Here is a 27,584-nt window from a genome sequence, read left to right as displayed (position 1 = left end):
AACTAAGTTCTCATTAGTTCAGGCAAACAAAGACGAAGTCATTTCAAGGTTTCTTGTTGTTGTGCTATTTCATGAGATGGGAGTTTGTAAGGAAGCCAGCTTCCTCCAGTGGCCTCGTAACACCTCCACCCCACCATCTGAATGAGTACCACCACCATCTGCCCTCCAACTGCCTTCTCTGGGTATGCCAGATGCACTCACTCCATCAGGGGCTAGTGTCTGCCATTCCTTCTAACTAGAGTGTTCTTCTCCCAAAGGTCACCGTTCTTCTCCCAAATGCCAGCACAGTTTGCTCCCTCATCTCCTCTGACAGCTGTCTCCAAATGCCCTTCTCAGTCAAGCTTCCCTGGCCACGCTATTGAAAATGTCAACTCCCTGGCTGCACACCCACTTTTGTACCCTGTTTTCTTCAGTGTCATTTATCATCATCTGATATCTTGTTCTCACCAAGGAGAATATACTCCTGTGAGGATGAGGACTTTTGTCTCTTGGTAGCTTTTTTTCCAGTAAGTATCATTAAAGCTTCAAAAAGGACCTTATAGTTCATGCACATTTGTTGGATGGATGTTGATGAGAATGAGTGAATTTAAAGCCACAGTGACTTACTACTTTTATATTATTTTATGTTGGAGGGTTGACTTCTTATGACATCTTCATCTGTCTGCTGCAACTTACTGGTATGCTCAGTTATGTTTCCAGGTAGCCCAGGATGCTAGTCTTTTGTTTTGTGCCCTTGGTCTATATTTTTTATTCTTTTAGGCAAATGTTTGATTTCCATCACTATCCTCTGATTATGTGCCATACAAACAGCTGAGACAATTGTCCTGGAGACATTATCTTTGGTAAGTGTATGTCTTTTTCTTCTTCTGTTGATTAAGACTTTTAGGTGAATGTTTTCTTTGTGCACCAAAGTGCCTGATGTATGATGTATTCCGTATGTTTTAAGAAGAACATCCCCTTACATTTTGCACAATAATAAAAGCAAACACTTAACGAATGCTTATGCTATAAGAACTATCATACTGATTTTTATTATTTTCATATTCTTTTTGTTCTCACAACAATCCTGTCAGGTAGGCACTATTATCAACCCTTATCCCCAATTTTTTATTATGATATTTTAGATCAATGAAATCATGTAGTGATTTTTATATACTACTCTTTGTTAATTAGCTTTATACCACTACGGATTTCCCATGACATCAAAAATCCTTTGAGACATTGTTTTTATTTATGGCAAAGCATTCCATGCTATTAATGACTTTTATTTTTCTATTTCTCTATTTTTTGCAGATAGGTTGTCTCTCATTTTTTTCTTATTATAAAAACTGCTGTGATAAGTCTCTTTGGGCATATGTTTCATCATTGCTTTGTATCTCATCTTCAGTATGAGTTATTGTGATTATTACATGTATTATATTCTTTGAAGTCTTTGTTTATTTTCTAGGCATGATCCATGACTTCAGCTCTATACTTTCTATAAGCTATCATAAAAATTAATTATACGATTTAGTGTAAAAGTAAATCTGCTTCTTAGATGATATTATGTCTGTACTGAGATCGGAAAAACATACTTCCATGACCGTTCATTATATACTGTGTAATGAAGTAAATGATGTGTATACAGTAAGTAGAATGTAATATGAGAATGAAAATTCCTTAATGCTAGGCTTTATTTTTCCTTAGTTACAAGAACATAGTTCAGAAAACTTAGGCCTCAACAATAGCAGATAGCATAACCACAAAGGACACACCAGTAAATGTAATCCCATTATGGTTGGAGAAAATATTATAGTCCAAGTGTTTAACTCTACTATGAATTTGTTTTATTTTATTTTTGAATGCCATTCTCTTCTATTGATTAAGACTTGTAGATGAATGCTTTCTTAGTGTACCAGGACATATTTTTTAAAACTCCACCTAGAAAATCATGAGCATCACACTCAAGAATCCTGTATAAGTTTTGTTTATTTCACTAAATTCAAACACCTGCTTCATCCCAGTGATTTCTAGATTAAATTTCTGGAGGAGTACCAGGAGTTCAGGAATTTTATGTTGTGGATAGGCAGGAAGCCATGTGCTTTAACAATTAGCTACATTAGCAGTAGAATTTTATGAAAGTGGCTGTCCTTTACAGATTTTTTTTTAAGAATATGAAGATTGCCTGTGTATTACTGCAGTACTGTGGACTTTGTATCAATCTGGTTTCTAGTCCCAGAAGGAAGACCTAAAGAAAACTTGAAATTAACAACTCTTGCCATGCTGCTGATGTATTTTATGCTTTACTTTTACATAACTGTTTATGTGTTTACTGGAACAGCTGGGCTACCAGGATACTGACATGGGAGTAATTGTCTTCATTACAGCATAATGTCATCTGATAACAGAGTACACGGGGGATATTTCAATATACAAAGCAAAAGGCGAGATGGACCAGATGGTTAGGGCAAGGGGTCAAAAAATGGTAGAGATAAACTGAACTTCCTAAATGAAGCAAAGACATACAGTTGTGAAGGAAAATTCCGTATTTAAGCTACTCATATGCCTAAAGAAAAACCTTTAATAACAGGAGCAGAAGCTATCTGGTTGCCACAGGAGCTCAGGTGTGGAGCACATCACTGAGGTAAGTACAGGGGCCACTGCAGTGACTTATAACATATGTCTATGTGCTTTTCCATCCAGAGTAGCCCAGAGTATGGTTCAATAAATGCATTAAAGAAATAGGCTCAGTAAATATAGTTCCTGGAATACAGTGGGCACAGGATTTAGCCCCAGCTATATGTTGAAAAAAAATAATTTCACAGCATAATTCTTAGCTCACAGAGAGAAGTACTCAGAATCTCCCATGGGGAAAAAAATCAAAATCCAGATGCCCCTTAGGAAAACATTAATTGCCCTGATAAATTTATCCCTCTTCAAAGTCTAGCTCTTCAGCTTGCAGGCTGTTAGATGGTTCGATTCAGTTAGTACCGTGAGAACAAATCTTTTTTTCCGGGGCTGACTAACATGAACAATTTCAAGTGGATCATCAATAAAATGTAATGTCAACTCATTAATACACAATAAGAAATCATCATCACGGGAACTGCAATACTTGAGTTTGCTTAATTTGTAAATTCTTATAGTTAACCTACATGGAAATCCAAATTATAGTCAGATCATTTTATTAATTTACAGACAAATTTCTGTCACAGGGAAATACTTAAAGCCCATTTTATCATCACATCATCTCTATTTTCTAGGAGGGATTAAAGCATAATCAAAGGCCAATTTATTTATTTACCCTGAGAAATTACTGTCAGAACAGCTAAAGAGCTCGAACCAATGTAATTAGCTTACCCTTTTCCTGTAAGGAATGGCAAGACTGATAGTAATCAGAAAGTTGTGTTCTGGGCCAAGAATCAGAACACTGAGAGTTACATAAACTGAATCATTACTGATGTCAGCCTGAGATAACTTAACAGAGTCATTACACAATGTATTTGATCATTCTAATGTGATGACAAGTACTTGAAGTCCTAAGCTTTGCTCTTAAGAATACCTGGGTCCTTACCAATGTAAGCCCCTAATCTCAAGGAACCTTATTAAAGCCTTGACAGCCTCTCTATTGATGAATACTTGAATTTTTCTAGATGAACTACTTACAACATATGTCAAGGAAACTAGTCAAGATTTGCCTTATTGACTAGAGTTACTACTAGAATAATACTCCAGCACTAAGCCCACCAAAAAATGAGACAAATTTCCTTTCTAATAATCATAACTGTTTTTCAAATGGTTGATCTATATAGCCATTTCTGAAAATAGTCACATAATTCAAGAAGTTGACTATTACAATATGTAGGAGAATGACTATCTTACTTTTGTATATGGGTAAAGGAAAATTGAAAACAGTAAGATTCATGTTTTTGTTATTAAAAATATCCTTTAATTTTTACTTTGGTAATTTGAGTATCCCACTGTAGGCCTCAAGATGCCTGGACTATGAAATCATCTAACTTAGCTTTTATTAATTTCATGTGCCTTGAATTATGGGCTGTCTACCCATCTACTGAGGTTATATTTAAAATGTTATATTCATATACTTTTTTTGTGAGTATAATACCAACAGTTTCAATGACTTGGTAAATTTAAAGATATGTAAATTCCAAAACTTTGCGATATTGCCTAAAGCTTCCTTAACCCATTGTTCCAAAGGTAATATTTATCTAATAAGCAATAATTCTAGTAATTACTCCATGCATTTGGAGTATTGTGCCACTAGGTGTCAATAGAGATCTTCTTTAAACACAAAAAAGGTAAGTATGTATTTATAAAAGATAGCCAAAAATGTAAAAAGCAAAACAGAATGAAAACAAGTGGAGCAAAAATCTTATGGAATAAAGTATAAATGAAAAGTATCACATAGTCCAAATGTATTATTACACAGTAGGAGTGTAATGTTGATAAGAATGCAATTGCTAATAATGTTAGAAAAGTTATTGTCAACTGTGAGCCAAATAATAGAGCTTGAAATAATAGGAAGGGAAATATTAGAAATAGGTGAATTTAAGAGAAGCACAGCTGGAGTTAAATAATTATCACACAGTTATGAATTTAGAGAGATGGCATACAGAAAAAAGTAGACCAAGGTGAAATGAAAAATATAATTCATGCTATAGAAAAACAGTAATCTTCTTAACCATAGTGTCTTTTCAACAAATTGTAGAATATTTGGAAAAACACAAATATATTCTGTTCCACAAAAAGCTCAATAGTTTACAAAAATAGAGCATAATTTTTTCTTATATTAGCAACCAAAGATGCTAGAAAACTAGGGATTAGTTTAATAAAAAATTCTCTGAAATGTGAATTTTAATTAATTTGTGGAAGAAAAAATCAAGGATATGACAATAAAACATTAAGAAAATTTAAAAATCTAGGTTTATATCTCAGTATACAAAGTAAAACACATGCAAGCTTTAAATATATTCATTATTTAACAGTAACAATTTAAGGAGTGAAATTAAAGATATATTTATGTAATTCAAATGTTAGGAAAAGACCAAAGAGGCAATTAAAAAGTGCATAGAAAGAGGAAATAATAAAAGTTATAGCAATCACTAAAAAATTAGAAAATAGAAAATTAGTGAAGTTGCTAAGTAGATCAGTTGGTTGGAGGAACCAGGAAAACAGAAAAAAAATCTCATGGTATAAATACTGTGTGTGTGTGTGTGTGATGAAATTAAATATAAACAAGAAGATATAACAACGACTATAAGTTTTCCCCAAAATTATAGCACAATAACATTCAGACTGCATGTTAAACAATTGAAAATATTTTAATAGAAATCATGTTTTATTTCAACATATTAAGTTGTCATAAATATTTCAAGAATATTTATGTTCTTGAATTTAATTCAATTTAATTTAAATTAGTAATTATGGAAGAAAATGAGGGTATTTCGAATAAATGTTTTCAAATTACTTTTTTCTAGACAGTCAAAGATCATGGAAATGCATTTTGTAAAGTTAACATTATTTTTATACTGAACCTTTAAAAAGATCACACAAAGGATAACTAAAAATGCAACATATTTCTTTATACTGTAAAAGTCCTAAATAAAACATTAGAAAATAAGTGAACATAATGATATGTTGGACTTTTTATTGTATTCTCATAAACTGTTAATTCTAACATGGTACCATGCTGCTGTCTTTTATGTATTTTAGTATCAACTGGAAAAGTTCAGTGTGTAAAACTATCTTCTTTTTTTCAGATAAATATTAAGATAATTTATGAAATTTCCCTGGAAGTCACATTAAGATTCTATTATATTTATGAATTAAAATGGGAAGGATTGTAATCATTTCTGTATTTTATCTTCCCATACAATGACATAGGTGGCATAAACTCTTCATTCATTGAAGTCTTCTATGTCCTTCCCAAAGTTTTTTCACCATTATGCACTTTTCTTGATAAATCAATTGCTTTCTTTGACATCATTATTGAAATTGGAAAATCTATTATTTAATTATATTTTCTAAGAGGCTTTATTAGTATACATGAGCCTTTATCATATATTAAAGACTTCAATTATGTAATGTTTACTTTATAACTCTTCATCTAACTGTAGTCTTTTGTTACTCTCCCTGGTAGTTGCTTTGGTTTGGTTTACTTGTGTTTCAAGTACAACTGTAACATCAACTTTATAGTGATATTTACATTCCACAATATCATCTCTCAGTCTATTTTTTTTCCAGGTGTGATGACATCCCCATAGAAAGATGACCAATAACAGTGGCAATTGTGGAAATCCTTACCTTATTTCAGTGTCCATTCACTTAAATTGAAGAATTGACTTGGACAGTATACAAATAAAGAATGGTGAGTTTTCCTATGGCAAAATGCTCATAGAGTTGCCTCATAATAAGTTATTCATTATCTTTTCAATTATTATCACCATTGGAATTATGTCAATAAAATGATACAAAGATTTAATATTAGATATTTTTTTAAAATCTCCATCTATAGATAATAAATGTGTTTTGCCTCTAATAGTTCCATTTCATAAAGACTGATCCTTTCCTGAGTAAATAGAGCTTTTGTGCCATATCGATAGCATCATTCTTTACATCATCATTGTTCTTTATGCTGTCAGCAATAACTGGATGGAGATGAAAACACATTTTATTAACGAAATAGCACTGCAACTGGATATTACATACAGTAATGAAGGAAGAAAAGAGGAAGCTTAATAAAATACCTCATGGACTGTTTTGTCAGGCAGGACTCATTGAGAATGTAGCATTGCTTTTTACCTTTATGCACTAGTCTAGAATTTAAACTATTGACTCTCCACGTTGTATCATGAATGTTTCACATAATCTGTGCAGTATTGGATAAATATTTGATCTTTCTTTACCTGAACCTAGGATATTAGTAGGAAATATTCAGGTAATCAGTTAAAAAAAGTAAGAAAGTGATTAACAAAAACAGATGTACTTTAGATACTAGTATACTAAATATAACTCAGTTTACATTCAATACATTCCTCAAATATATATGCATTACACTTAAATATAACACACATTGGTGTTGTGCACATACAAATTATATACGTAGTTACTTTTTACTGGCAACACATTTTAGATGCATATAAAACCAGATACCATATAATCACATAAAAACATACAGACGAGGAAGAATGACAACACTGAGAGGTAGCCTAGAAACAGTATTTATAATCAAATACCAGAATCAATCCTGTAAAAAAAACTTTGGGTCTCTCTCAAAACAAAATTCAAGGCAATGTTGATGATAACAGGACGGGACCTCTAAAGCCTGGGGTCTCCATGCCTTTGTGCTTTATGTCTGCAGAGGGATGATGCTATTTCATGGCAAGCTTCAATAACACATGTGGCTTTCAAACTCTGCAACCTCATGAAGCTCAGTTACAGAGATTAAAGATGGCAGTAATTTGTTTTGAAGATGTGTAACTACCTCAAAGAATTTAAAGCAGCAGTAAAGGAATTCTGAAATTAATGGGTGTGAGGGCTTCTCTTTTAAATAAACACAATGTCAATGGCATAGTTTTCATACAAATTAGTTGCTCAAACACAAGGCATGATTGATTTTGGCTTGTCACACCCACTACAGAAGGTGTATACAGGGCCCTGTGGAAGCAGAGAAGTTCATAATACTACAAGCAAACACTTTCCTTTCACCCAAACCCTCAACTCCATGAGCTGTTACTATGGCAACTATTATGGTGGTCTGGGCTATGGCTTTGGCGGCCTGGGCTGTGGTTATGGCTACTACCCAAGTCTGGGCTGTGGCTATGGTCACTATGGATATGGCCACTACCATCCATGCTGCTATGGAAGATACTGGCCCTCTGGCTTCTGCTGAGAAACCTTGCACACCTCCGTGCATGTGACTGAAGACTTTCAGCTAATCTTACTCTTGCAGATTCCAGCATCTGGACAGTTGATTCTACCAGTGTCTTTCTCCAATTTAATGATGAATGAATCCTAGGTTACTTTGACAGACCTTCAGATTTCAGCATGCCAAGATTGATTTGATAAAAGTCATCTGAACTTGCAATTCTAATTTTTGAGTGGGGAAGACATTTACAGTTTGGGTAACAATTCTTCTTTTGGATACCTTTTTTGTCAGGACTGTCATTCCAAACTGTTCATGTGAGCTATGTCAAAATTTAGTTTGCATTAAATTTCTTTTGGCATTTTAAATGTGTCAGAGTTGTCTTGGCTATTCCTCATAAATAGGTTTTCCATATTTATGAACATTGAGTGAGTTTATGTGTGTGCCTTTGGACTGCATGTTTTGTAGAAGCTCCTGGTGATGGGGTTATACCTATAATCCAGGTAACCATGAGGGTAAAGGGACTGCCCAGCAATTTTTTTTGCATTTTGTTAAAAGTGTGTCTACGTAGCTGCAGCCACTCTTAACCAGTCTTGTATCTTTATAGTGGGATCGTTTTGTAACATTACTGCAACATTTGCTATTGTTGTATTCAAAGTCCTGCTGTCTTTCACTGTTTCCAAGCAGGACACAATTCTTCTGTGTTTTTGGAAGCTGTGCTCTTAATGGATTTCTCCTACTGTGGCTGCTTTTATGGCCCCACTTAAATGACAACTGAAGAAGATCAAACAGCCTTCAGAATTACACCGCACTTGGTTAAGCTAAGTTGCCGTCATTATTTCCAGGTGCCCAGAGCTCTACGTTATATTTAGACATGTGGCTCAGTGAAACCTTCCACTGGGTGCTCAAATAGACATGTGTCATACTGCAGATCTTTTCTCCTCAAAATGTCCTACCTTGATTATTTAGCCCCTTGAGAATCAGACTAATTATATTCATGTTAGTGATTCTACTTAGAGGGCCAAAAGTCCCAGTGTATGTTTTGTGTGTGTGTGTGTGTGTGTGTGTGTGTGTGTGTGTGTGTGTGTGTGTGTGTGTGTGTGTGTGTGTGTGTGTTTGAGCACCATTTCTATTTCTAGGCTTTCAGAACTGCCTGCATTGTCCTTGGTTGTTATGTTTATGTATTGTCTGTACCTCCAGTCAGTGTCTTCACCTTTTATTCAACTTTTTTCTTTGAAGTGACACTTGCTTCACTGATGATGAAACCCTGCAAAAATGACAATTGCATTGAACTCTATTTCCTCCCTGAGGAACTGCTTTTTCAGTTGTCAGGAAGAAAGTTCCCTTAAAATATCTTAGAATGAGTGACAGCTTTTGAAAGATAAGTGCATTCAGGCAATAACCACAGAATAGAGCAACATTGGACCCAATTATATATTAATTTATGACAGTGGCTTCCTTAGCTTTGGATTTTGTAAATCAAAGTGATCAAAGACAGAAGTGTGTGAAATCTAGAATAAAGCAGGGGAACCCTGAAAGATGCCACACTTAATTTATTTCAATTAATAGGATAATCATGACAAATAAATTAGTATCTCTGCTTGTATTACTGAAAATACTGATAATGAATGCCTCCAGCTGTTGATCCATAAAATAGTAGGAAAAGACATCAGTAACAAAGAGTAATCAGAAGATACAGCATGGCACATGCAGGACAAGTTCAAGGGACCAATAGCAAAGTTTCCATAAACTTTACAAAGAAATCATAGATTAGTCCACATTCCAAAAAAGATCTGTATTACTCTCTGCACAGGGCTTGGGCATCTAAGAAAAACAGCCATGCTAACTGTGTCAACAAGAGCCTCAGCTCATTCAGTTTTGTTGTGCTTGGTGATGCCGTGGTAGCTGATGCCTGTAATGATGGACTCAGTCATGCATTTATTCAGCCATCACAACCAAGAGTAATGTATCATCATACTGTACCAGATCTGTACTAAGTACCAGAGGTAAAAAGATACAAAAAGTTTCCATGAATTTTGATGAGCTAACAGGTCAACTGGAAACTCAGGTAGTAAATATATCATTACAATTCTCTGTGTTAACTTTCAGGAAAGATTTATATATTGGATGGAATGGGACCTCATAGGTGTGTAATCAAGTTTTGTGTACTCAAAGTTCCCCCAAAAGGCAAAGTTCCCTCAAAAGGTGGCACCTGAACTTAGTATTAAGACTTAGTATTAAGGAAAAATATATGAAGGAAGGATTTCAAATGGATTGGGGGGTGCATGTTTGTGTTCGTCTCAGTGCTCTAGGCAGCCCATTGCCCCATAACCAATAACTACATGCAGGTTTCTTTAGTAGATATTTACTCACTCAACATTTCTAGTCGAGACCCATTTAGAAACTAGAAATTGGAAGGTATAGTTAGATTGCCTGGGAAGCTCTACCAACTTCCTAGGGGATAACCATCATCAAAATAATGGTGGTAGTTATCTAGGAACTGCTGTGAGTAGGGGCATAAATTGAAGTGAGATAATGTAGAAGTATCAGTGCCCTGTTTTGTAACCATTTTAAGATTAAAGTTATAAAGTCAATCATATCAGAAAGATATTACAGGTTTCTCCAGCAGCTGGAACGTAGAGCACCCCTATGAAATCTTTTATAAGCGAAATGGTATAAAGCAAAGAAACAACTGCGATTAATTTACACAGAAAAAAATTTGAGTATTCCATGACTCCAAAAAATAGCCTCCCTTAAGCTTTTCTGATATCTTAGGACATATCTTGTGAACAGATGCATAAAATAAGTTAGGATCAAACACAGATGCTCACAGACACTGTTGAAGGCTATGGTGGCTTTAGGCTGTTGATGTGGTTCCCAGGAAGGAGCTTGGTGGGACCTTTGCCTACTCAGGTAGCTTGCTGACTCTGCAAAGGCTCAGCTCTCTGCAAAACAAAAGCTGAATGCTATATACACTATTTTGCCTTTTTCCATAAAAGTGAAAAATCCTCTTCAGATTTCTTTCAGTTAGTGAAAACAGGTACATTATAACATAGATCTCTTGTAAAAGCCAAGAGGTTGAATGCAAACTTTTGAAAAGTGGGACATATCTGTAGTTTGGTGGTCAAAGGTTTTAATCAGAAATCTATTTCTAAAGTCTTTCATTGAACTCTCACTAAGTAAGACTTTGAGGATGTTTTTATTCAGTAAAGATACTACATTGTCTTGTTACATTTTCAAAGTACTTTACTGTGAATTTTCTTCTTTAATATTTACAACAGCTCTTTGAATTATAAAACTACTTTTATCCTAGTTTTCAAAATGAATTTCAGCTTAATGTCCAATGTCACATTAAATCACATTAAGTGACATACTAGAACTAGGAGCTAACTTCTTTAATTTAAGTTTGCTGATTTATACAGAGAAGAAAAATTTCTTTAGATAAAGAACAGCATGCTCTTTTGAAATTTTTTTGGTGGAATGTAGCCTTAAAGTAGCATCAATCACCTAAGCATGCTCAAGAGTCTTATAGCATGTCTTTAGAAGCTCAACTTCTGTTATACTTAGTTTTGTGATGTGTAATAATATGGATAATATTCAAAATTTTACATGATACTATTTTCTCAATTCTCCTTGAACTCCTTTTGAATCATAAGTGTGCTATAAAATTTTTATGATGAAGTTTAGGAATAATGTTAATGATTTATTTTAGAAACCAAGTGTTCAAAGCAGTTAGTATAGAAAGGTTAAGAGACCATAATTTTCTATTGCTGCTTAACATATCACCACAATTTTATCAGCTTGAAGCAGCACCCATTTCTTAGCTCCCACTTCTGTAGGTCGGAAATCTGGGAAGGCACCACTGGGTGCTCTGCTCAGGGTATCTTGAAGCTGAAATCAGGACCACCAGCTGGACTGAGATCTTGCCTGGGGGCTCTGGGCAAGAATCTGCTCCCAAGCTCATGCTGGTTGTCGACAGAATCCAGTTCTTACACTTGTAGGACTGAGTTCACATTCCTATGCTGGGTGTCAGCTGGGGTCTACTCTGAGCATCTAGAGGCTGCCTACATTCCTTGCCACATGGCCCCTTCCACATTCAAGCAAGCAGCCATGTCAAAACCTCCTCATGCTCTGAGTCTACTCGTAGCCTGAGCAGACTCTACTTTTGTGGATCTCACGTGACTATGTCAAGCCCACCCAGATAAAGTCAACTGTGTCATCTGAAATAGCCTGACCTACAGGAATGAAACCCATCACACCCACAGTGCTGGGGTGACGCAGGGTATGTACACCAGGAGGGGGCACAGGCTTGGGGGCCATCTTCCATGCTGCTGCACCAAGAGACATGTTCTTATACTACCCTGAACAACCACTTACCACTCCATGGAGTAGACGCAAAACCATTGCTATGGTTCCTCCATGTATGCATGGAATTATTTTTAAAAGCTGCTGCTAAGAGTATAACCATTCAACACAGATCAAATGATCTTACATCTCTGCTACAATCTTCTCCTTTCTCCCCCTAGCTCATTCCACATCAGACAAATTGGCCCTCAAAAGAGCCTCATATGCCCCCATTTCGGGGCTCTGTGCTTTTGGCTCCATCTGTTTGGCATGTTCTCCCACCAGAAAGCTACACAGCTCATGAAAAGTCACCATCTAGGAAGGTGCTTACCTACCAGTCTATCTACAATTTCAATACTCCCACCTGGTCATTGCGTATCTCCCAATGTTTCTTTATGTTTTCCGCTTGGCAGTTAATTAACCACTATCACTATGCAACATACTCTTTTGATTGTTTGATTAATTGATCACTTGTACCCCCTCCATTAGGATGCAACCTTCAGGAAGACAGGGCTTTTGTCTGTTTTGTTTACTTCTTTGATATATGATTCCCAATGCCTAGAAAGATGTTGAGTATGAAATAGCCATTCTGTAAATAGTTGTGTTCCTCAGTAAAATGTTAGCCCTGTGGGGATGGGAGATTTGTTTTCTTTTGACTACTTTGTCTCCAAGACATAAATGTTCTCTGTTATTTGTTGAATGAATGAATGAGAATTCATTTTAATTTGGGGGAAGCAGAAAAAGAAGCTTCATTCAGATATGAATCCAGGTTCCTGGCTTGGATAACTGGTGATTTTTTGAAGCAATTTGCCAAGATAGAAACCCTTGGGAAGAGAAAAAACATTGAGTGCCTGGTGGGTGAGAAACAAGATGACCAGCATTTTTTTTATTAATACTTTTCGCTTACTGAATTAGAAATAAATGTTAAAGGAAAGAAGTAGGCAGATGAGAGAGAGAAGGTGGGCAGTTGCCAGAACTGCAGCCTGAGGGTGACCATTTTCTTTGGAGTTGGGCCAGCATGAGAGAACGGGAGACTGAGACAGTGTTTGCAAGAAAGTCATGTGGCATGACTGTAGGGAGTGGGGAAGAACCCACTTGCATAAGGATAGGTTAATGGGCAGTGTTGGGATTGGCTGCAACAAATTTGTGTTGTGTTCAGTCCTTAGTTTTATGGGTTTTTTTCTTTTTCAACTATGCTAAGCAGACTCAGTATAAATAGCTTGCTAATATATTTCACTACTCATACTCATTAATATGACATTTTTCTTTAAGTGTAAAGTGTCTGTGTATGAGAAAAAGACAGAATTTTTTTTCAGTCAGTTCTAAGGCATACAACTCCAACATTAAATCTAATCACTGATATGGAAGTTCCTAAAAAATACTGTGGATTACATGAAGGGAAAAAGAATAAACAAAGAGATGACATTTGAAGAATTACACTAATGATATTCTTTAAAGTGGAGAGTTAGAGGATGTTGTATTCACTGGTGTTTGCTCAAGGTACAGCCATGTGTCCTGTCCGGACAGTGTTAGGCACCTAGTAAATGTTTCTACAGGTACAATTTATAATTTGATTAGATACAATGGAAACCTGAGGAAGGAAGTGTATTTTTTGAATGGCTGTAACTGGCAAATCTAAACCTCCATCCCCATGCGCCACCAACATTTTGAAAAGAAAGATCAATAAAGAAAGGAAAGGATGAAAATTGTTAAAATAGAAAAATAGAAAATAATGGATAAGACAGAAAACACTTTTCAGAAGTAGAAGGATGAGGCAGTAAGAGAATTTTCTGATTCAGAGAGACAAGCTATTTTCTGTCAAGTCATTTGAAAGTATCAGGAAATGACAATGAAAAAGCAATATGCTCTAGAAGGAAGAGAGATATAAACAAAACCCGGAATCACACAGTGCTCCATAGGTTAAGCTAGAGGATGACCCAGTTTTCTAACTCGATCTCTGATGTTGTTTTACCGACTACACCACAGATAAGATAACCTGCCCGGACCGCCAACAGATCTCTTTGTTCCTTTTTTCTTTTCACTTCATTTTTTCACACATGATTTATTAGTTACATATTTCATATATATCAATACCTTAACATCTGTCTCCTATACTAGAGTCTCCATAAAATGTGTGGGCTTGCTTTTCTTTTTTATATGGCATATATTAGTGCCTGGAATGTAATGATCATTATATAACTATTTGTTGAATACATTAACCATTAAAAGGTTATGCAGGCTACCTTCAGGTTCCCATAGATAATTATAAATGATCATATTACGTTAGTCACTACTTATCTTGATGTTGCTAAAGAACTAAGAGAGGTTAATGTATGAGAAGAATGCTTTATTTTATTAAGTCAGCTAAAGTAGATTTAAAAAGAAGTATTTAAAATGTTTTCAAATTTATTTTAAAAAGGTATCATAGTTTTACTTAGTTTAAGTACTTATTGTTTAAAAGTTAAATAGTTTTCTCTGAAGTCATGCTCCTTCTGAAAGCAAACACTTCTATTATTACCTGATGGTAGAGGTAGTATTGTACAATGCTGTGTAGACTAAAAGCAGAAGCTCTTGAACTAGAAAACTGGTTTTGAAACTCAGCTTAGCTACCAATTATCTGTGTCACTTCATGCAAAAAATTAAGCAGGACTATAATAGTACCTCAAAGGATTGCTATGAGTTTGGGTTTAATACATACAAAGGACTTCAGATAGTGCCTGGACCATATTAATCACTTGGTAAATAATATGTTTTATCATTATTCACTTTAAAATAAAAATATAAATTATATAGAAGAGGTCTATAAATATCCTATGTTGTTCTTTCCCAATCAATGCCTCACTTAGATGTGTACGCTCCATAGACTTCCAAATATTCCTTCATCTGAATTGCCAATGAAAATGCTGTGCTAATTTTTAACTTGTGTTTAAGTTCTTGCACTTGTTTTGTAGCTATTGGAAGTACAATGAAGTAAAGCTTATATATTATTTCCTTAACAAATTGACTGATGTCCAGAGTCTATTGAGTTGAAAGACATTTGAGGGGGTTGGATTTTCACCTTACCCTGCTTGAAGTTTCTGTTTGATTGTTTGATTTTTCCACAGTTGATTCAAAACCACAGAATAATGCTGACTTTTAAGTGAATGTATTTTAAAACTGTATATTAATTAAAGAGAAAATAAAGAATTGTTATAAGAAATAAAAGAAGCCAGTAATACTGATATTTGGGAAAACACTAAGATGTGAATGTACTGATACCTTGGGAAGATAAAAGACAGGAAAACAGTACCTTTCCTTCAGCAACCAGCATGAGTCCTAGGTGACTGAGGAGTCAGCTCCTTTCTGTGGGTGGGAGGCAGTATGGGCTAAGAATGAGAAGAGGGTGCAGATCACTTGGTGTTTATATCCAGCCAAAACTTAAAGCTAGAGGTTGGCTTCTCTTTTAGGGGTCAAGTAAAGCAGAAGAACGTGGGAGGTAATTCCTAGGCGGAATCTTACGAGAGCTTCATTATTGGTTTCCTCTATAAGGCAAAGTACTTGCCTTTCTCTGAGTTACTACAAGGACAAAAGATAATGGTATTTTGTTTTTCAATTGACCTGAAATTTATTAAGCCTAAATTCTTGAACTGAAGCAGATTCAAATAGAGCAGTTTTACCATTAATAATTCCCTCAAGTTTGTAGATTGCAAAGCTCTATCAGTATGGAAATACATAAGAACTTAATCACATTACACTTTTAATAAACTGGTGAGGGAAGCAAGTGTAATAAGTATAAATGAAGATCAAAACTCATCTATATTCTTTCTTATATTCAATTATTTTGAATTTTTAAAAAGCTGAGCTAGCTGGATATACATGTTAACTGGCTTCATATCACTGGCATGTATTTCTAATGATAGTGGTAATAAACAACAGAAAAAACAAAAATACAAGGTAGCTGCATACTCCAGGAGAATGAACTCCCTAACCTGCAATCATAACGTTGGTTGCAAATTTACCTGATGAATGAAAGATGAATTGGAACACGAAGGTTTTCTTCCTCATCTGTCATTAGAGATCATTGTATAATTCTATTTGTCTGAGTTGTATTTTTCTCATTGGTTAAAAAATAATAATAAAGGACACAAATGATACCTCAAGTCTATTTGAATTATAAGGTTCTATGGTTATATGATAATATGAAAATTAGAATCTGGGAGATGAATGTATTTGTGGCAGGGAGCTGTTTATAGTGATAAGTAGGAAATCTTTATGTAATATTCAATGGTATCTACCTAGCAGACTTATTCTACATGAGAAATGATGCTTAAGAAATTCTTTGATTTCAACTTGTAGCTCTTTTAAAAATTAAATATTATTATTGTGCTACCAAATGTGGTTCTTATCTGACTTTAAATGCACATTGTAACAAGACACACATCACGGTTGATGGCCATTTTTCATAGGACTAGTATTTCAGGGAACAACTATGATTCAATTTATGTGAATTTTGGGAGAAGAAGGATAACACCCTTGGCTCAGTAAACAGTCAACAGCCATAGAATGTGGAAGGAAAGGGTACAATTGGAGGGTGATTGCAGTCTGATATGATGCAATTTGAAGACTACCTGATATTATAGAGACTTGTTTATGGGATTTGATACTCAGAAGCCCAAGAAATATGAGGACTATAAACACAGTAACATCTTATTAGCATTAAAATATTTCCCAATGAAGGAGAAATTCAAATGTACTGGCTAACTTTTAAATAACCAGTTACCTAAGCAAGTAGAAGACCTGGTTTGGTGTTAGGAAACAAGATAGGTGGAAGAGTTTTCAAGTAACACATTCTATTGGACAGCATTTAGAGGTATGGCTTTTCATACCCATCCCTGTATATAAATGTCCCTATGCAGTCAGTCACAAAACTGACCTGTGATACCAAACTAAACTCATCACCCCTGACACCATGACCTACTACAGCAGCTACTATGGAGGCCGGGGCTGTGGATATAGAGGCTTCAGTGGCCTGGGCTATGGCTGCGGATATGGCAGCTTCCACAGGCTGGGCTATGGCTGTGGCTATGGAGGCTTCGGATATGGCGGTGGTCACAGGGGCTACGGATATGGCTACTATCGTTCCTGGCACTATGGAAGATACTGGTCTGGCTGCTAATGAATAGACCCTGAAAACTTACAATTTGTGGACTTAGTCTTCTGTGAGGGTGATTCATCAAGAGAACTTGATTTTATAAACTGCATACTTCATTTATCCTATATTGATAATGAGACTGTTATTTGGACCACTTGATTTCTGGCAATAATGTGAAGAAAATTTAATGAGCTAAATGTTAGTGTTAGATTGGTAAGGTTAATCTAACATGGGATGTAGAGTCATTGCACCCTAGCCATACTCTGCCTATCAGTATCTGATATCTAATAATAAACTCTTTCTGATGTAGCAAATATCTTTGAACTTCCACTCTTTTGTCACAATAAATTTGCTGTGATGCATTAATATAATCATCAAGCATGGCAACATTTTCTTTTAAGAAATTTAGCATTTTTTTATTATTATTTGTTATCTTTATTTTATGATTATCTCTTCTTCCTTCTTTTTCCCTTCCTCTTCCTCCTTTTCCTCTCTTTCCATTCCTTAGTCTCATTCTCCTCCTCATAATGCTCATTATAAATATCTGTCTTTTCTTTTCCATCCAAACATATGAATTCTATGTCTAAAGGTTAAAGAGGCTCTGTGATGATAATCAAACTTTAGACTAATTTTTTAACCCCATTATTATTGGAAAGTATCTTATTCATTTCAGCAAAATAATAATAAAAAACTTTAGTTTGCATGTACATTATTTTAAAGCACCTGAGAAAATAAACAGTAAAGAATTACATCAAATATTAACAATTGTTACATCTGGAGGTGGGTGTATGATGTTTGTTGTAATATTTATTCTTACTGTTGAGGTACGCTTAAAATATTTCACAAAATAAAATATCTAAAATAAAAGCTAAAGCATTTATCTAGCCTCAACTATATATTATAATATTCAAGTAAACTTATGGAAACTGACCCATGAAGAAAAAAAATCTGGATAGTTCTATATCTCAGATAAGAATTGAACCCATGATTTAAAGTCTTGCCAAAAATATCAATTTAAAGACCAGATGGTTTCACTGGTGAAATCTAAACACTTTCTTCCAAAAAAGAAGAAAAGATGGAACATTTTCTACATTTTTTTGAAGCTAGCCATATCTCAAAATAAAAATGCAATATCTGTAGAGAGAAATATAGGCCATATTCCTCATGAACACATATGCAAAATTCTTAAGAACATATTTAAGACCCAAGATACAAGATGGCAGTGTGAGAGGTGAGACAGAGAACTCCTCCCAAAACCACATATAATATGAAAATATAGTTAACACAATCCTGAAAGAGCAACAGGAAAAAGGCTGTACCAGACTACATACACTTGGAGAACAGAGCAGACCTCACAAAACAGAATAATGTACCAAAGCCTTGATCCAGCGGGACACAAGCCCTTCCCCCACCCAAGCTCACCAGGGGGAGGAAGAGAAACATAGCAGGGAGGGGGTAGAAACCTAGGACTGTTGAACACCCAGCCCTGAATATCTGCTATGGAAGAACAACCTACATTGCATGGTGCTCTCGAGATTAGTGGGGTTATAAAGCTAAGACAGGAAGAATATTTGAGAGACTGAGATTCCAGCTGTTTGTGGAGGACAGGGATCCATATATGGCTGCTCTGAGACAAAAGAAAGGCAGTCTGAGAGGCTTCCTAGCAGTGAGAGGGCTGCTGAAGGGGCAGGGTTTGCACAGAGATTGCTGCGTAGGAGAAGAGATAGGTGGACAAGGTTGTCTGGGTGTGCTCTGCCCAGTAGGTTGGGAGCTCTCATGAATTTCAGGCCCTCCATCCCTGTGGCTGGCTACTAAGCTCTGAGGCCCCCCACTGTGATATGCAGTCTGCTGTGACTTCCTCCTGGCCTGCCAGCACTGACTCACAAATGGATAGTCCCTGCCCTGGTGTCAGGCCAGACAGAGGGAGCCCCCACCTAAGACAGCTATAGATACAAAGCACATAGGCTTACACCTGTGTGCTTGGCCCACTGGCTCTGACTGTGGACAGGCACTGCAGCCAGGAAGCAGGTAACAGCTCTTCCCTCCCCCCAGGCACCAGTGCTGCACCCCTGCAAACCCCAACCTCAGTCCAGGGGCTCAGAAGCTCCAGAGACTAGAGCTTCTGGACACTACAGGGAACCACATAGAAATATGAAATGTCAAAGGAACCTGGTTCAGAGCAAAATCTTACAAATCCCAGATAAAAGGGCCAAATAAAATTGAACTCACCAATCTTCCTGAAAGAGAATGAAAAATAAAAATCATAAACATACTCATGGAGGTACAGAAAAATATTCAAGAACTCAGGGATGAATTTAGGATGTACATTCAATCATTAAGAAATTCCATATCTGAAATGCAACATACAATGGAGGGATTTAAAAGTAGATTCGATGTAGTAGAAGAGATGGTAAATGGAATAGAAATTAGAGAATACAAAGAAGCTGAGGCACAAAGAGAAAAACGGATCTATAAGAATGAAAGAATATGGAGAGAACTGTGTGACCAACCAAATGGAAAAATATTCACATTATAGGGGTACCAGAAGAAGAAGAGAGAGAAAAAGGGATAGAAAGTGTCATTGAGGCAGAAATTGCTGAAAACTTGCCTAATCTGGGGAAGGAGATAATCTCTCAGGCCATGGAGCTGCACAGATCTCCCAACACAAGGGACACAAGGAAAACAATAACAAGACATATAATAATTAAAACAGCAAAGATCAAGGATAAGGACAAACTTTGAAAAGCAGCTCGAGAGAGGAAAAAGATCACATACAAAGGAAAACTCATCAGACTGTCATCAAACTTCTCAACAGAAACCTTACAGGCCAGAAGGAGTGGCATGATATATTTAATGCAATGAAACAAAAGGGCCATCAACCAAGAATACTCTACCTGGCAAGATTATCATTTAAATTTGAAGGAGGGATTAAACAATTTTCAGACAAGGGAAAGCTGAGAGAACTTACCTCCCACAAACCACCTCTACAGTGCATTTTGGAGGGACTGCTACAGATGGAAGTGTTTCTAAGGCTAAATAGCTGTCACCAGGAGAAGTAAAACCATGGCAAAGTAGAATAATTAATTACTAAGAATATGCAAAATCAAATCAACTACCTCCAAAGTCAATCAAGGGAAATACAAAGAGTTGAATATGATACCTAATATATAAAGAATGGAGGATAAAGAAAAAGGAGGGAAAAAAAAGAACCTTTAGGTTGTGTATGTAAAGCACACTGAGTTAAATTAGACTGTTATATAGTAAGGCTATTGCCCTTGAACCTTTAATAAACACGAACCTAAAGCCTGCAATGGCAATAAGTACATACCTATTGATAATCACCCAAAATGTAAATGGACTGAAGGCACCAATCAAAAGATATAGAGTCACTGAATGGATAAAAAAAAACAAGACCTGTCTATATGCTGCCTACAAGAGACTCACTTCAAACCCAAAGACGTACACAAACTGAAAGTGAAGGGATGGAAAAAAATATTTCATGCAACTAATAGGGAAAAAGAAGCAGGAGCTGCAGTACTTGTATCAGACAAAATAGACTTCAAAGCAAAGAAGTAACAAGAGAGAAAGAAGGACATTACATAATGATAAAGGGGTCAGTCCAACAAGAAGATATAACTGTTATAAATATCTATGCACCCAGCACAGGATCACCTACATATGTGAAAAAAAATACTAACAGAATTAAAGAGGGAAATAGAATGCAATGCATTCATTTTAGGAGACTTCAACACACCACTCACTCCAAAGAACAGATCAACCAGACAGAAAATAAATAAGAACACAGAGGCACTGAACAATGTATTAGAACAGATGGACATTACAGACATCTACAGAACACTCCATCTAAAAGCAACAAGATACAAATTCTTCTCAAGTGCACATGGTACATTTTCAAGAATAGATCATACACTAGGCCACAAAAAGAGCCTCAGTAAATTCAAGAAGACTGAAATTGTACCAACCAGTTTCTCAGATCAAAAAGGCATGAAACTAGAAATAAATTATGCAAAGAAAATGAAAAATCCCACAAACACATGGAGGCTTCACAACATGCTCCTAAATAACCAATGGATCAATGACCAAATAAAAACAGAGATCAAGCAATATATGGAGACAAATGACAACAATAATTCAACACCACAAAAATCTGTGGGATGCAGTGAAGGCCGTGCTAAGAGGAAAGTATATTGCAATACAGAACTACCTCAGGAAAGAAGAACAATCCCAAATGAACAGTCTAAATTCACAATTAATGAAACTAGAAAAAGAAGAACAAATGAGGCCCAAAGTCAGTAGAAGGTGGGACATAATAAAGATTAGAGCAGAAGTAAATAAAATTGAGAAGAATAAAACAATAGAAAGAATAAATGAAAGCAACAGCTGCTTTGAGAAAATAAACAAAATAGATAAACCCCTAGCCATACTCATCAAGAAAAAAGAGTCTACACACATAAACAGAATCAGAAATGAGAAAGGAAAAATCGCTACAGACACCAAAGAAATACAAAGAATTATGAAAGAATAATATAAAAAATTATATGCTAACAAACTGAATAATCTAGAAGAACTGGACAACTTATAGAAAAATATCACCTTCCTGCTGACCCAGAAAGAAACAGAAAATCTGAATAGACCAAATACCAGCAAGGAAATTGAATTGGTAATAAAAAACTACCTACAAACAAAATCCCTTGACCAGATATTTTCACTGCTGAATTTTATCAAACATTTAGTGAAGACCTAATACCCATCCTCCTTAAAGTTTTCCAAAAAGTAAAAGAGGAGGGCATACTCCCAAACTCATTCTATGAGGCCAGCATCACTCTAATATCAAAATTAGGCAAATAAACCACAAAAAAGAGAAAATTACAGACCAATATCCCTGATGAACAGAGATGCAAAATGCTCAACAAAATATTTGCAAACCAAATTCAAAAATAGATAAAAAAATCATCCATCATGATCAAGTAGGATTTATTCCAGGGATGCAAGGATGGTACAACATTTGAAAATCCATCAGCGTCATCCACCACATCAACTAAAAGGACAGAAAGCACATGATATCTCCATAGATGTTGAAAAAGGATTCCGTAAAATTCAACATCCATTCATAATAAAAACTCTCAACAAAATGGGTATAGAAGATCTCTCAACAAAATGGGTATAGAAGATGTGGATAAAATGAGAGTTCCTGTGGCCAGAATTCTCACCTGGCAATGGTAGACTAGCTCACTGCACACCTGTGGGCAATACATGGCTTTTGACTCTATATAAAGAGCCCTGCACAGTGCTCTGGGCATGACACAGTGGCAGGGCTCCAAGACTGCAGGAGAGCAGAGCAGAGGCTGGAGTGGTGGCAGTGCCAAGGACAGAGGCCCAGAGGATGGCTGTGTGGGATGGCGGGGCAGGCAGAGAGGCCCAGAGGATAGCTGTGCGGACAGAGGGGCCCAGAGGCAGAGACTGGCTTGCTGCATGCAGACTTGCTCTGAGTGAATGGGATTCTAATGACTGACCTGCCACCTGGAAATAAAGTTGGGTATAACCCCTTCCCCCCAAAGAATGTTTTGCTGTAAATTTCATTGGTCACATTGAATCCATAGCGAACTTGCCCAGGGCTGAAACCCATTGGCAAGACAGAGGGCAAGTACCTCAACATAATGAAGGCCATAGATGATACACCCTCAGCCAACATTACACTTAACAGTGAGAAGCTGAAAGCTTTTCCTTTAAGATTGGGAACAAGACAAGGATGCCCACTCTCCCCAGTTTTATTCAACATAGTTCTGGAGTTCCTAGCCATGGCAATCAGATAACACAAAGAAATAAAAGGCATCCAGACTGGCAAGGAAGAAGTTAACCTGTCTCTGTTAGTAAATGACACAATATTGTACATAAAAATCCCTAAAGAATCCACTCCAAAACTACTAGATCTAATATCTGAATTCAGCAAAGTTGCAGGATAAATAATTAATACACAGAAATGTGTTGCATCCCAATACACTAAAGATGAACTAGCAGAAAGAGAAATCAGGAAAACAATTCCATTCACAATTGCATCAAAAAGAATAAAATACCTAGGAATAAACCTAACCAAGGAAGTGAAAGACTTATACTCTGAAAACTACCAGACACTCATGAGAAATTAAAGAAAATACCAATAAATGGAAATACATCCATCCTCATGGGTAGGAAGAAGTAATATTGTCAAAACGACCACCCTACCTAAAGCGATCTACAGATTCAAAGCAATCCCTATCAAAACACCAACCATGCTTCAATGAACTAGAACAAATAGCTCTAAAATTCATATGGAACCACAAAAGACCCAGAATAGCCAAAGCAATCCTGAGAAGGAAGAATAAAGCTGGGGGGATTACGCTCCCCAACTGCAAGCCCTACTTCAAAGCCTCTTTTCTCTATTAGTACTACATGGTTTCTTTATTTACATTTGATTCCAATAGAGTTGGAATTGTCTACTTACATGTTGTAGACAGATATGGATCCACTTTCTCTTTCTTGGTTTTACACAAGTGGTTGGCTATCTAGTTGCCCTAGGCAATATTTATTAAAAAGCCTATTCTTGCCCAAGTGACTTGAGGTGCTCACCTAACCATACACTAAATCTTCATGTTATTTGTCTCTATATCTGGATTTTTAATTTCATCCTTTGTGCATTTTTATTCATGCACCAGTAGCACATGGTTTTAATTGCAGAGTCCTAAATCATGGCTTAATATTCAGTAGGGTGGATGTACTGCAGTTTATTCATCCATTCACTTATTGAAGAACGTTACCTCCAGCTGATGGAAATGATGAACAAAGCAGCCATAAATGCTCACAGGCAAATTTCCTATCATTTGGGTAAATATCAAGGAGAACCATTGCTGGAGCACATGATGTGGTAATGCTTAGCTTTTTAAGAAACTGACGAACTGTCTTCCAAAGTGGCTGCACTGTTTTGAATTCTCATCAGCAATTACTACGTGTTCCTTCTGCTTTGCATCTTTGCCAGCAATTGGTATTATCAGTTTCTGGGATTTTATCCGTATTAGTAAATGCATGGTGGTATCTCGTTATATTAATCTTTGCTTATACTTCTATTATCACACTTTCTTGACCACTGAGCTTTAAATGTTTCTCATGAAAATAGTCAGTTCTTTGTGAGCACAATTAGTATTTTATTTTAATAGGTAAGTTAAGCTTGTTCACATTTATTAAGTTGCTATCAGGTAGTGTCATCTCTGAAAACAGTATTTTATGTTATAATTACTACTGTATTGTTATATTTGCTTTGCTTCTTTCTCTATATATTGCATTTTAATCAATATTTTTTAAATGTATTTTGATATTTATAAATGTTTTGATAATTATTCCAGTGGTAGTGGTTAACTATGTATTTTTTGTAAAAATGTCCTTAACCCCTCATTTTCTTATTTCAGCTCTTCCTATCTGAATTATCAGTTTTCAATAAGCACTATCATCTTTATAAATTACCAAGTAACTCATCTCTACCTTTCCATCTCCTTCTTTCATTTTTAGTTGAACTAGTTTTACTTTCTCATGTTATATAATGTTTACATATTCTTTTACTCTCTTCTACATCTTTGGTTTCATCTTAGATAACAAATTAAATATATTGAATTATAACCATCCATCCTTTGCCAAAGTTCCCCCAGGTACCTCTGTTTGGTCCTCAGTTGATTGATCAGAGGAGTTGAGTCTCATATTTCGGAAGTTCTTGCATGGTTAAAAATGCGTTATCCGTGCTCGCTTCGGCAGCACATATACTAAAATTGGAACGATACAGAGAAGATTAGCATGGCCCCTGCACAAGGATGACATGCAAATTCGTGAAGTATTCCATATTTTTTCATCAAAAAGCCTCCACAGGGATCCGGGCGATGCTGCAGTTGTGGCTACGTCCACCCCACTGTTTCCTGGACTTGCCATTGGAATGAGGAGGGAGATGTCTAGGCTGGCATGTGCATACAGTGAGACAACGAATTTGACCGGATCTGTACTGTTGGAACTCAATCAGGAGTTGGGAGGGGTGCAAGTTGTAGTGCTCCAAAATCTTACAACTATAGACTATCTATGCTTAAAAGAACATATGGGATGTGAACAGATCCCAGAAATGGGTTGCTTTAATTTGTCTGAATTCTCTCAGACTGTTCAAGTACAGTTGGACAATACCCATCATATCATAGACTAATTTTCACAAATGCCTAGGGTGCCTAAATGGTTTTCTTGGCTTCACTGGAGATGGCTGGTAATTATAGATTTGCTTTGTTTATGTCACCGTATTCCTATTATGTTAATATGTGTGCGCAAGTTAGTTAGTAGTTTAAAACCTATACATACTTAAGGTACTCTACAAGAAGATATGTCAAAGAAATAATCAATCCTCCCATGTTTTCTTCCATATGCTACCTCTATAGCTTTTCTTCTTCCTTCCTATTTACAACCCTTAAATAGAATTCGTGCTTCACATTGAATTTACCGAGTATCATAATTCCTCCAGGTGGTAAAGATACCTCGAGACAAGTGCTGGGCATAGAAGCCACAGGGAATAAATCTATAAAGAAGTAAAAAGCTAACCTTTTCAAACAATATGGCTTCTCTCTCACTTACCAACTTTACGTCTCCATGTATGGCCCCGGAAGATGACTGGTTAGCCAGAGACGGGTAAGATTCCTCAAGGGAGGAACAACCTAAGACAGGCACAGTCACAGGGGGGCCATCAGGTGAGAAATTGGGGAACAACAGTGGTGAAGCTTAGAACCTCACCCCCCCTGTGTTAAGAGAAAGCTTCTGCATCCATGGATGTTTTATTGCCCTTGTCTAGCTCGGATTAACACATAGTCTACAGGCACACACCTGATCATCTACACTTGCTCTCTTTACAACACTAAACTATGTTTTCTACCTTTATCTTGCATCTACCTACCACTTCTGCAGTTTATTAAAAATAAGAAGAAGAAGAAGAAGAAGAAGAAGGGAGAAATGTGGGATCCACATATAAATCAAGTATAAAAATCAAACAAATATTCATATTTGACCTGATTGTTTATAGTTCATAATGCATGATCAAAACCGAAAGTTTCTGTGATGACTGCCCTTGTACTGTTCACCATGTAAGAACTTATTCACTATGTAAGAATTCGTTCACTATGTAAGAACTTGTTCGTTATGCTTCAGAAGATTGGAGACTGACGAGAATTAGGCTTGAGATGGATTAATGATTGTGCATTGAGCATTGAGTCCCCTATACAGAATTTTATTGTTGTTAACAACCATTTGTCAATAAATATGAGAGATGCCCTCTCAAAAAAAAAATGCCTTATCCATTGTTTGTATAACTGGGACATTTGAAGGACAGAATAGTCTTCAATCTTTGGTTAGACAGAAAATCTTTGGTTCATATTTTATTTCCTTGAGGTGTTTGAAAATGTTACAAACTTAATGCTTTGTCATTGTGAATAAATTATCCCAGGCAATGAATGGCCATAAATATATGTATATAAAGGCTTCATTTCCTTTTTGAATATCCTCTTAGATTATAATTTTGAATATTACTCTGTCCCATTTTTTTATCATAAACTATACTTACATGTAAGTTGTTTCTTCCTGTCTACTATTTTACCTACTTTCTCTCTATTTATATTTTAGCCACATATTCATTTTTTAAATAGTTTTCCTTAATGTCATCTTTCACTTTCATTTGAATCCAGACTTCTTTAGATATCTTGGAACTTGATCTTCATTCTCATATGATTTGATATTTTTCCTTTATTTTGTTCCTGAGTTTTTCAATTCACTTTATTTCTTCCTATTTCTTGTACACTTAACAACTTTAATATATAATTCAGTAAGAGAAATTTGTTGCTGTTTTCTTCTGCTTCTTTTTTTGTTTGTTTTTGTGTTTGTGCGGGACAGTTATCAGATGAGTGCTCTGATAAGCCATTTCTTGGTTGTGTTTTTATTATGTACTTTGTATAGATTAAGACTGCTCACACCTCTGAATTTTGTAGGTAGGGCTGGTGAGGTTTGTTATGATAGTCCTAGTTTAGGCATGTTCCCGGTGTCAGTGTATCAAGTATTGCAAACTAATTGCATGTCTTTATTTGGAGGGGAATTAGTAATTTGACCCCAACTTTTTTTCTTCTGTTTACTAAAGCCCAGCCTTTTTTCCTTACACTTTGTTTTCTTCACTATAAAGCTTCC

At 35.9% G+C, this 27,584-nt stretch overlaps 1 long non-coding RNA gene and 1 other non-coding gene across 2 annotated transcripts; both read left to right on the top strand.

The window, feature by feature from the left end:
* The first annotated feature begins 493 nt into the window (after positions 1-493).
* Positions 494-7,837, top strand: LOC118969858 (uncharacterized). The gene is made up of 4 exons (XR_012128709.1): positions 494-842; positions 2,570-2,623; positions 6,244-6,367; positions 7,640-7,837. It is a non-coding gene; the product is annotated as an uncharacterized lncRNA (long non-coding RNA).
* Positions 7,838-25,123: 17,286 nt separating this feature from the next.
* Positions 25,124-25,230, top strand: LOC140848585 (U6 spliceosomal RNA). Its single transcript, XR_012129715.1, has one exon. It is a non-coding gene; the product is annotated as a U6 spliceosomal RNA (small nuclear RNA).
* Positions 25,231-27,584: the final 2,354 nt, after the last annotated feature.

The sequence above is a fragment of the Manis javanica genome, chromosome 3, assembly GCF_040802235.1.
Source record: "Manis javanica isolate MJ-LG chromosome 3, MJ_LKY, whole genome shotgun sequence".
NCBI classification, from domain to species: Eukaryota; Metazoa; Chordata; class Mammalia; order Pholidota; family Manidae; genus Manis; species Manis javanica.
The sequence above is the reverse complement of the archived record's forward strand: the minus strand, read 5'-3'. Positions and strand labels throughout refer to the sequence as shown.